We start from the raw sequence: 12545 nt of genomic DNA on the forward strand, positions 1-12545 counted from the left end.
AGAGCGGTAGCCCAGGCCACAGGGGTCTTGAAATGAAGACTCCACTCCCTGTGCCCCCCCCCCCTTTTTCAAATAAAATTTTCTCTCTCCCTCTGTGTGAGCATTTCTGATCGACACATCCAAGATATGGCTTTTCCGCGTTCGCAAACTGCTCATTTCTCGTTATTTTCTCAATGCGGAAGCACATCAGAAGGCCACAAGACACTATCACGACATATATTCAAGGTGGTGGGTAAGCGTCTCCATAATTTTTTGTTGCGTGTTTATTCTTCGTATTGATGTCTAAAACATTACACCTATCCTCATGGGCTATTTACTCAAGGCCGTTCAATAACCTTTAATCGGTTTCAACAGCCCAGCGATAGCGCCGACGTGAAAGTCTTGGTCACGCGAGGGATTAAAATTGCGATATGGTAACTTCGTCCTCATAATTCCCGACAACGCTAAGGACAGCCTGTCTCAAGAGCCAGAGTCATGACCAGTGGAGAAGCCGCTGTTCTATCACTGTTCGCGGGGTATAGTGCGGATACTTGCTGCATGGGCTCCGTTCTTTTTTTAGTGAAAACTACACTACGCTAGTCGGAGCAGAATTTTGCATGGTCAGCCGGCGCCAAAACTGCGCATGCGCCGTTACCATGGAAGTCAGCTGCGTGGATGTTACGCCGCTCCTCCGTACCGCTCCCCACCGCTACGCCGACACATTACGTCACGCCTCACCGCCGAGCAATAGCCGTTCCATTTTGGCTATGGAGCTTGATGTATAAAAAGCACTGAGGGTATGCGTTTTGAGATGCTAAATGGGTGAAGTTGAGGTGAGCGCGTGTACACTGCACGGCATCTTCGCCGGCCGCGAGAAGCTGCCTCAAAAGACCCCGAAATCTTTGATCGGTGGCAAGAGGCCCGTCAGCATAAAACTGAAGCGCGAAAGCGCAAGGATGATGGTGTTGCATTTCATTTCATTTATTTCATCCTTAAGGGCCCGAGAACATTACATAAGGAGGGGCTACAGTTGGGGTAAATACTATCTTGATGAAGGCAGGCACAATTAACACAAACGCTACAAATTGTAAGAGGCAAGAAAAATAAAATAAATAAAGAGCATCAAGGTATCCGCGGGATCATGCAGAAAAAGCAAGAAATCCACCTGCGACGGCAAACAAAGTTAAAAGCCAATGAATGATTGATGGTAACAGAGATGAAATGCTTACACATCTTGGAAATGACTAGCGAGTTTTGTGCGAAATGATTTACGATCGTCGCATGAAACTATGTTGTTTGGTACATAGGGCATTCCAGAGAGTAATCGCGTCAGGGAAAAATGAACTGTTCATAGCTGAAGTGCGGCTCCTGATACCTGCTAAGGGGAGACTGTGGCTTAGGTGATTGGACGCTCTGAGCGGTGGTTGCAGCAAAGGCTGTCTGGAAGCAGGGTGGTGAAAGAAGCTGTGCAGCAGGCAAAGACTGGAGATTATGCGGCGCGACTTTAGGATGGGCAGGGAGACAGAGCGTTTAAGTGCAGTGATGCTAATTTCTTTGAAGTATTCAGAAGTGATGAAGTGGGTTGCGCGATTTTGGATGGCTTCGAGTTCTGCGGTGAGGTAGGCTTGAGATGAGTGCCAGATTGATGATGCAAATTCTAGTTGGGGATGAACGAAAGTTTGATAAGTCAGTTTTTTCACTTCTGGGGATGCTGATTTCAGGTTTCGCCATAAAAACCTAGAACACGTGAGATGTGATTGACCCAAGATAACGACGATGAAAGGTGCAATCCAAGGTACTTGTAGGATGATGTTTTGGCAACCGGGGTAGCGTTGATGGTGTATGAATGCCGGATTACTGTTCGTTTGCCGGAGAACGACAAGAGTTGGCATTTGTCCAGGTTCAAAGGCATGAGCCAAGTGTCACATCATGTGGCTATTGCATCAATGTCTTTTTGTAGTAGGCGGCTGTCGGTGAGATGACGAATGGTACTGTAGATGACACAGTCGTCCGCAAATAGTCTTAGTTTAGTATCTATATTAGCTCGGAGATCATTGATGTTGTACTGTGATAGTCAGCACTTCAGCCATCGACATGCACCTGTGCGTTGTGCGACGAAGACAAAGAAGTACGCTGGGCTCGCCGTTGCAAGGTCCTGTCCTCACAGCTCTCCATCTGAGCGTCAATAAACGCCCTATTACAATTGGTGGAGGTGCTGGGTACGATCCCACCCAAACTGGAACTGCGAAGCCGTACACTACCCTCTACGACCGCCATGCAAGACGAGTCCACTTCGACGCTGCCGGCCGTTCCACCCACGATCATGTGTGCTGGCGTCGTGCGCCAGCGTTACCCTTGCCTGTTCAGCGGCATGGCCGATCAAGATGTCGACGACTGGTTATCATCGTATGAAAGAGTAAGCAGCTACAACAAGTGGGATGACTCATACAAGCTCAGTAACGTCATATTCTATCTGACGGACGTGGCGAACCTCTGGTTTCGCAACCATGAGGCTGACCTGTCATCTTGGTCGACATTTAAAAAGAATTTCGCGGAAGTGTTCGGCCGCCCGGCAGTGCGTAAGCTTCGTGCCGAACAACGTTTACATGATCGTGTTCAGCGCGCTGATGAGACCTTTACCAGCTACATAGAAGACGTCGTTGATCTCTGCAAACGAGTCGACCCGGCCATGCCGGAATATCCTCGAGGGCATTTCTGAGGACGCCTTCCAGATGCTGGTAGCGAAAGACCCCACCAGCGTTAGTGAACTCGTGAAGCTTTGCCAGAGCTACGACGAGCTCCACAAGCGGCGCGCTTCTAGGCGCCGCTCCAGTGTGCGCGACGAAGGCGTATCCGCATTAGCCCTGGGTGGTTCGCCAACTTCTGAAGGGAGCCCGCTGAATCAAAAGATCAAAGATTTTATTCGTGAAGAGGTCGCACGTCAGATCTCACTCCTTCCCCATTTTCAAGACTCGGGCCGCCTCGTTCCTGAACTGGCTCCATCTTTGGCCCCTGCTATACGCCGTGTCGTGCAAGAACACGTCGCTGATGTCTTGCCGTCCAACCCCGTGGTGCCGCCTGTGACGGCACCTCTCACGTATGCCCAAGTAACGGCTAGGCCACCACATTCGCCCACGTCTGGCTCCTATGTGCAGGTCCCCGCCTACCGTTCACCGCCGCATGCTGAGCCTTCGTTTCAAGCCCCACCCTCAAGGTTCCGCCCACATCCTATCAAACCTTGGCGTACTACGGACAACCTTCCGATTTGCTATGCCTGCGGTCGGCCGGGCCATGTTGCGCGCCTTTGTCGCCAGCGCCTCCAACCTTCGCAGCCTGACATTCGACTTTACCCGTACGATACCAACTCACGCTCGCAAATGATTCCGCCCGGTTCTCAATTTGTCCCACAAGATCGCCAAACCTATACCACTCGTCGATCACATTCTCCTCGGCGCCGATCGCTTTCTCCAATGCTGCGACATTCTACCAGCACCGTTGAGGGAAACTAACAGTCGCAGTTCCGGGGGCAAGAACTGCGCTTGTTTCGAATTCCTCAAGTCCTCCATGTCGTCCCGCTAATGTTATCAAAGTTTCTGTAGAAGGCGCCACAGTTCTCGCTCTCGTCGATACCGGTGCAGCCGTCTCCGTCATCAGTGAAGCGCTCTGCCGTCGAATTCGCAAAGTGACCACTCCGATTTCCGACTTTTCGCTCCGCACCGCCTCATCACAGCACATTCACCCCTCCGCATCTTGCACAGCCCGTGTGCTCATTCAAGACGTCTTGTACCCCATCGAGTTTATTGTTCTGCCGAACTGCTCGCATGATATCATCCTCGGATACGATTTTCTATCGACTCATCAAGCCGTTATTGACTGTGCTCGTGCGCAAATTGCCTTCGCCCCCCTCTGTGATGCCCCCTTCTGTGATACCCCTCCCCGCACTGCAAAACTTCTCGTCGCCCATGACACCGACATTCCTCCGTTCTCTGCTGCCCTCGTACCACTGTCTTGTGAGTGGGCAACTCCTTTGACTGCGGTTTTTACACCTTCCGAAGCTACCTCCCGTCATCCCTGCCTCCTTTTTCCGTTCGCTGTTCTCGAAATTCAAGACGGCAGGAGTGCACTTTACGCCTCGAACCCATTTTCTTGCCCAGCAGTCCTGCTCCGTGGCGAATGCATTGGACGTCTTGAAGAGCTTGATCCCAGTCATATCACCACTCTTGCTGACTCAACCCCCTCCTTCGACGTTAGTCTGTGCTCTTGCGATGTTGCGACCGCTTCGACGCCCTCCGACGTTTTCCAACATGCTATTGATGCTGATCTTCCACTTGCGCAACGTGATCAACTTGTCGCCCTCTTGCAGAACTTCGCTTCTTCATTCGACTTTCCTCAAACTGACTTGGGCCGCACGTCTGTCGTATAGCACACCATCGACACCGGTAAAACTGCACCTTTGCGCCAGCGCCCCTACCGCGTGTCGGCTTCGGAGCGCCAAGTAATTGCTGATCATGTCGACGACATGCTCCGTCGTGGTGTCATTCGGCCATCCCACAGTCCCTGGGCGTCTCCAGTTGTGTTGGTACCTAAGAAAGATGGCTCCTTCCGGTTTTGTGTCGACTACCGCCGGCTCAACAAGATCACGCGCAAGGACGTCTATCCTCTGCCACGCATCGATGACGCACTAGACTGCTTGCAGGGCGCCGAGTTTTTCTCGTCGTTGGATTTACGATCTGGCTACTGGCAGGTGCCAATGGCTGACGCTGACCGCTCTAAAACTGCCTTCATCACACCAGATGGATTATATGAATTCAACGTCATGCCCTTTGGGCTTTGCAATGCCCCGGCCACATTTGAACGCCTCATGGACACTGTGCTTCGTGGATTCAAGTGGCAAACCTGTCTTTGCTATCTCGATGATATCGTAGTCTTTTCTACCGATTTTCAATCCCACCTGCTCCGACTGAAGGACGTTCTCACTTGTCTCGCTACCGCCGGCCTCCAACTGAATCTGAAGAAGTGCCGCTTTGCTGCTCGCCGACTAACAATTCTAGGTCATGTCGTTTCTAAGGATGGCATTCTTCCCGATCCCACCAAACTTCGTGCAGTTGCCGAATTCCCACGCCCAAAATCACTGAAGCAGCTACGAAGTTTCATCGGCCTGTGCTCCTACTTTCTCCGCTTCATCTTAAATTTCGCCTCTATTATTGCTCCTCTCATCGAGCTCCTCTCCGGCAGCTCCGACCTCTGCGCATGGACACCTGCTTGTGATGACGCCTTCAACACTTTACGCCGTCTTTTAGTTTCGCCTCCCATCCTCCGCCACTTCGACCGGAATGCGCCAACTGAGATTCACACTGACGCTAGCGGTATTGGGATAGGCGCCGTTCTCACCCAGCGCAAACCTGGTATCCGAGACTATGTGGTGGCGTACGCAAGCCGCACCTTGACCAAGGCAGAGTCCAATTATTCTGTTACGGAAAGAGAATGCTTGGCCATTATTTGGGCCATCGGCAAATTCCGTCCGTATGTCTATGGCCGGTCATTTTATGTGATCACTGATCATCACGCTCTGTGCTGGCTGGCGTCCCTCAAGGACCCGTCCGGCCGCCTTGCTCGCTGGGCTCTTCGCCTCCAAGAGTATGATATTCGTGTCATATATCGCTCAGGCCTCAAGCATACTGACGCGGACGCTCTTTCGCGCTCACCGCTGCCTCCCTCTTCGTTGTCTGATGAGATCTGCGCCTACGATTTGTCTTCGCTTGCCACTATCGACATGGCCACGGAACAGCGGCGCGACCCTTGGATATCTACACTTCTGGACTTTCTTTCAAGTCACTCTCCAGGTCGTTTGTCTCGGGCGCTTGCCCGCCAAGCTCACCATTTTTCAATTCGTGACGGGCTGCTCTATCGCCGCAATTATCTTCACGACGGAAGGAAGTGGCTTTTAGTCATCCCCCGTCATCTCCGCGCCGAAATTTGTGCTGCTTTCCATACTGATCCCCAGTGCGCCCACGGCGGAGTGTTGAAAACCTACACGCGCTTGCGTCTACGCTTCTGGCGTGGAATGTACCGCTTTGTCCGCCATTTTGTCCGCTCTTGCCAGTCTTGCCAACGCCGAAAAACTCCTCTCAAGTCCCCTGCTTCGTTGCAGCCGTTGCCCTGTCCTGCCCGTCCGTTTGATCGTGTCGGCATAGATCTATACGGTCCCCTTCCTACAACTTCAGCTGGCAACCGCTGGATTATCGTGGCAGTGGATCATCTAACCCGCTACACTGAGACATCATCATTGCCCTCTGCTTCCGCACGCGACGTGGCTGCCTTTATTCTGAAAAACCTGGTTCTTCGCCATGGTGCCCCTCGCGAACTGCTCAGTGACCGCGGACGCGTTTTCTTATCAGACGCTCTTGAGGCTCTCCTGAAAGAATGCCGCATCATACACCGCACCGCTACCTCGTACCACCCTCAGACGAATGGACTGACAGAACGTTTTAACCGCACTCTCGGTGACATGCTGGCTATGTACGTGAACACCGACCATTCCAATTGGGACCAAGTTCTACCGTTTGTTACTTACGCATATAACACCGCGACACAGGCCACTACTGGATTCTCTCCATTCTTTCTCCTTTACGGACGCGAGCCACCCTGTACTATGGACACACTTTTTCCCTACCGCCCTGACGTTTCCGAATCTTCCCCGCTATCCGATGCCGTCACGTACGCAGAAGAATGCCGTCAGCTCGCCCGCTCTCTCACAACAGAAAATCAGTGGCAACAAAAATACCTCCGTGATACTGGCGAAGCTTCGTCATATCTCCCGAACACACTGGTGTGGCTCTGGGTGCCCTCCACAACCCCTGGCCTTTCAAAGAAGTTTCTTGCTCGCTACCACGGGCCATATAGGGTCCTCCAGCAAACATCTGCAGTCAACTACGTAGTTGAGCCCGTCACGCCCTCTGCGGACTTGCGTCGCCGTGGTCGTGAAACAGTTCACGTGAACCGATTGAAGCCATTCTATGACCCCGCTGTGCTTTCCGCGCCATAAGTCGCCAGGATGGCTCCTTTTTTTTACCCGGGGGGAAAATGTACTGTGATAGTCAGCACTTCAGCCATCGACATGCACCTGTGCGTTGTGCGACGAAGACAAAGAAGTACGCTGGGCTCGCCGTTGCAAGGTCCTGTCCTCACAGCTCTCCATCTGAGCGTCAATAAACGCCCTATTACAATGTAAATGAAGAAGGGTATAGCGGCGATAAGCCGGCGCCCTGGGGTACACCTGATGTAACATCAAAAAGGGATGAGCGGTCGCCATTGCTTGATGTGAATTGTCTGCGTCCAAGAAGAAACTGATTGATCCAGGTTATTATATTATCAAGGATACCTAGAGAGGAAAGTTTTGCGAGCAAGTGTGAGTGCGGAACACCGTCGAAAGCCTTGGAGAAATCTAAAAAAATGGCGTCAATTTGAAAGCTTTAATTGAAAGTTTCAGTTCGAAAGTTTTCAAGTGGTGTAAACTATATTGGCCATTAAAAATATAGAGGGGAAGGGGGGGGGGGGCAGAGCCCTTTCATGGCCTATGGGAGGGGCCCGCGCAACGGGTCCTCCATTAGAAGTGGTGTGCCAGCTCTTGGAGGGCCAGCCTTTTAGTGGCACTGGTGATGGGGTGTTGAGTGTCCCCTTCGTGTCTGGGACACTCAACATTCAACTTCATCCTCTTATTTACGCCAGAGGATGAAGGAACTCCGGCCCTCCGTCGCTTGGGATGGATGGCGGGGGCCCCGCTTCGACGCAGGCCGGCAGACGTTGGCCGGTGGCTAGCTGGAGCCCAGGCTCCGAGCAGCGCAGCATGGTTTCCCAGAGTTACGTTGTCAGATTTAGGCCCATCCCGGGAGAAAAGGGGCAGTCCCTGATTAAGTGTTCGAGGGCCCCTCTCGAATCAGTTTATACAGAATTCTGATCTTTCTCAAGACGACCCCGCCGGGGTGGCGCAGTGGTTACGGCGCTCGACTACTGTTCCCAAGGATGCGGGATCGAATCCCCGCCCCGGCGGTCGCTTTTCGATGGAGGCGAAAAGCAAGGCGCTCGTGTGCTGTGCGATGTCAGTACACGTTAAAGAACCCCAGGTGGTCGAAATTTCCGGGGTCCTCCTCTACGGCGTCTCTCATAGCCTGAGTCGCTTTGGGACGTTAAACCCCACAAACCAACCAACCTTTCTCAAGACGCGCGTCGCAACAGCGTCCTCTACCGAAACGGTGGCAGGTGCAATGACGGCCTACAACAGATAGAAACGCCAGTGGCAGGCGAGCTCTCACCATTCCTAGCCCCCAGTAGGGCTATAGGAGCAGCCACGCTCCTCCTCAGGCAGAGGGGGGTGAAGGGTGACAGTTCCTGGCCCTACGGGGCTGGGATGGTATAGGTCAACGTCGCTTGAGCGCCATAAAATAAATAAGTTGCACCCGCCATCGTTTCGGTGGTGGACGACGGCTGTTGCGGCGCGCGTCTTTCTCTCCCTTTTCTTTTTCTTTCTGCTCTATTTTCTCTTCTTTCTGCACAAGGCAGCGGAGGTAGTGAAGGGTGGGTGCTCCTGGCCCTACGGGGCTGTTGTTGTTGTTGTGGCTGTAAGAAGGAAAAGAAAATGTACGGGTCATGCTACTGGCTCTGGAACAGCCCGCTTTCTTCGTCTCTTCTGTCGTTTTGTCTCTTGCGGAGCCACCGTACCGAGCAAACCCAAATACGCGATCGGGGAGGCATACGTGTGATCCGGGAGAGGGGATGCTCGGGGAAGGAGCGCGCGAGCGTGTTGATGGTAGCTTCACTGCCGGGCATCGACTGGTGTCCCGGAATCTAGATCACGCTGATCCTTTTCGGATGGTTAGCGACGAGGATTCGGTGGCTTGCGGCACCGCTGCGTTCGCGAAGATAGTTACGGCAGGCCGTGCGGGAATCTGACATGATGGTAGCTTGTGCATTAGTGACGGCGGGCAGAGCGATGGCTGCTTCTTCGGCAATACTCGGTGCGATGGTGCAAAGAGAGGCATAGTTGAGGAGAGTACCCGCTGGAGATGTCACGGTAATGGCCATGAGTCCGTTAGCAGGGCCAGCAGCGTCTACGTAGAGAGTATTACATATATTCGAGAGAGGTTAGTGGCCCTTGCCTGTCGGCGGTCTTGGTGATTTTCTGCGTGCATGTGCTTGGGGAGAGATTTAACGGTAATGGCTCGGCGGATATTATGTGGCAGATCTTCGCGGTTTTGGGTGGTATAGGGCGGGGCAATATTGAGAGTTTGAAGGACATGTCTTCCAGTGGACGAGGCCGCTAAGTGGACAAGTTGGGCCAGGCGATGTGCTTCATACAACTCTTAAATTGTGTTATGAACGCCAAGTTGGAGTAAGCGGTCAGTAGACGTGCATTGTTTAAGCCCCAGGGCTGTCTTGACCGCTTTTCTGACAAGAGTTGTTCAACTGAGTGAGCTCCATGCTTACGAAGCGGAAGGAAGGCGTGCCGTAGGTAATACGGGCGATAATGAATGTGTTGACCATGCAGCTGCAGTGCGTCTCGCTACCTAATGCCGTAGTTTCGATGTTGAACTCGTTTAAGCATTCGTATAATTTGATCGGTAGTGTTGACTAAATGATTGAGAGTAGAGGAATGGGAGCGGCCATTAGGGATAACGAGGCCGAAAATCTTGATCTCCGGCTTCACTTCTATCATATGGCCGTCCAGGATGACTTCAATTGGCGAGGTGGCACTTTGAGGGGGATGTCGCCGGCAGTCAGTAATAAGAATTTCCGATTTCTCAGGGGCACAGGCAAGGCCGAGAAGCGGCACAGGCACTGACCAGGTCTGTCACTGCTTGTAGATTGTCTTGAATTTCGCCTTCATTACCAATATGGGCAGTCCAAATGGTCACATCGTTCGCGTAGATAGCGTGTCGAACTCCCGGAAGGCTGTTGAGCTTATTGGGAAGGTCCTTCATAATGAGGTTGAAAAGCAGTGGTGAAAGTATCGCGCCTTGAGGTGTGCCTCTAGGGCCCAGACTGATGGATGTGTAAGTAGCTCCGTCCACGTTAAGGATGGCTTTCCTATTGGCTAGATAAGCTCGTACATAGTTGTAGGACGAAAACCACAGTTGGTGGAGTTAGGCTGGAAATAACGTCGTCGAAGGCACTGCGCAGATCTAAAGCTAGGATGGCGCGTACTTGATGTCGATTTGGGTGCATGAGAACTTAATTCCGATTGTAGTTGGATTAGGATATCTTGTGTAGAGATGTGGGCGCGGAAGCCAAACATAGAGGGCGGAACTATGCCTTCATCTTCAACATATCTGGTGAGACGGGTATTAATAACTCGCTCAAACAGCTTCCCCAAACAAGAAGTAAGGGAAATAGGACGGAAGTGCTCAACTGAGAAGGGTTTTTTGGGCTGCGGAATAAAGCGGATTTCAGCAGTCTTCCACGAGTCAAGAATAATTCCTTGTGCCCGACAATTACTGTTGAAATATTCAGTCAAAGCCTCCAGGGCTGAATCGTCAAGATTAAAGAGAAGTTTGCCATTGATACGATCCGGCCCCGGTGCTGCACCTTTCGGCATAGCGGCCAGAGCTGCGCGCAGTTCCGCAATGGTGATATCAGCATTCATCCAGGGCGGGATTATGCGTACCTATGTAGTCTGGGTAGGAGCCAGAGGGTTCGGTGCAGAGATACTTTTTAGTAAGCGTTGCAAAGAGATCCTCGTTTGTACCTGCGAATCCGTGAATAATTCTTCGTAGTACTGCTTTCTGTTCGGTATTTCGGTTAGCTGGATCAATAAGACGCGTAGAATGTTGCAGGTTTTGGAAACGCCAAGTTTGCCCCGGAGGTTATCGCATATGGCACGCCAGTTTTGATGGGATAGAGTAGTTGTGTGATCGACCGCCCAGAGGGTGAGGTCCGCGATTCGTTGCTTAAACTTGCGATTAAGCTTTGCTTTTTCCAGCGCCAATCGTTAGGGCCCGGAGGGCCTCCCACAAGTGAAGTAGGTGGGGATCAACGGCCGGAGTCTCATTAGATGTACGGAGTGTTTTGGTGCACTTCTCGACCTGTGCGAGTTGGGCAGATACCCATTCGTCGATATCTGATATATGCTCCGGGTGGGTAGTAGACATAGCCTCGCGCCATTAGTCCCATCTAACAATGTTGGAAGTACCTAAAGACCGACTGCACTTGTTACTCAGTGGTAGATAGAATACAATGGTCACTGCATAGTGTTTCATTTAGGTTTGTCCAAGAGGGAATACGACAATGTTTTACAAAGGTGAGATCGGGACAGGTGTCCCGAGAGACGCTGTCACTCATTCGTGTGGGGTACGAAGGGTCCGTTAGCGTAGTGAGGGCTTCATTAGATGCCAGGTCTACCAACTTGCGTTCCTTAGGTGTGGCAGATGGAAAACCCCAGGCGGGATGTGGTGCATTGAAATCTCCGGCTATGACGGCTGGGGCACGGCCCACGTGTGTAAGAAAATGTTTGATGGGGAAACTGAAGTTGTAACTTCTTTTACGCGTACTGCTGTACACATTTAAAATATGTACACTTTGGCTGCCACGAGAAAGGGGGAGCAGTTCAAGATAGCAATGGTCAATATTACCGTCAAGGGAATCGTGCAAAACACCAGTGTATTCTCTATGGACAAGTATACAGGTAGTGGGGAAGCGCTGGTGGGTACTGTGTCCCGAGGCAAATCGGGGAGCGATTAACTTCTTGCAGAAGAATTACGGCAGGGGGATCACTGGAGTGAAGTATAAATTGCTGAAGAGAGGTTTGCTTATGTTGCGATCCCCTGCAATTCCAAATTGCCTTATATATTTAATATTCTTCTGGGGGCCATGATTCTGTTTCTTCTTCCTCGGTGTCTACCATGGCGGTAGAGGCCCCACGGAGTTTCTATTTTTTACGTTGGACTTCGGTTTCTGCACGCAGAGCACGTCGCTGCAAGTTTTTGATTGTTCTTCATTCGTGCGCTGATGGATCGTTTGTTCAAAAGTAGCTAATTGGTTACTGAGTGTTTCTTTGTATTCTCGCAATTCTTGCACTAGTTCACGGAGCACAGATTCAGACGAGGGTGATGTGGGAGTGGAGTGAGAGGTTCAGCGTTGTTAGTGGGTGTCTTTTTGAGTGCCTTGATTTCTTTGATAAGTTCGGCTAATTGTTTTTTCAACTAGCTTTGTAAGGAGTGGATGTTGAGATGAGGAGGGTAAGAGGGGAGTCCACTCTGCGGTACTCACCAAACCCGTGTTACACGAACTGGACGTTGTTGATGACTGGCACTCACTGGAGGGGGCGAACGAGACAGTCCGCGATGATGTCTGGGGCCCATACTTGTGGTCCTGGGTCGTACGTACTCTGCTTCGGGGTTAAGTCACCGGTGCGGTTCCTAAAACCCGAATCAGAGCTTGAACGGGAGTGGGTACTGGAAGGCGGTTGGGTAGCTGAGGCTAACGATAGTGGCGGGCAGTCTTCCGTTTGCCCTATGATTTTAGGCACTTGGGGAGCTTGTTCTCTTGGTTTCCTCCTTGCGTTTGGCTGGACG

Source organism: Amblyomma maculatum, chromosome 11, assembly GCF_055883805.1.
Source record: "Amblyomma maculatum isolate TAMU_Amacu chromosome 11, ASM5588380v1, whole genome shotgun sequence".
Classification (NCBI taxonomy): domain Eukaryota; kingdom Metazoa; phylum Arthropoda; class Arachnida; order Ixodida; family Ixodidae; genus Amblyomma; species Amblyomma maculatum.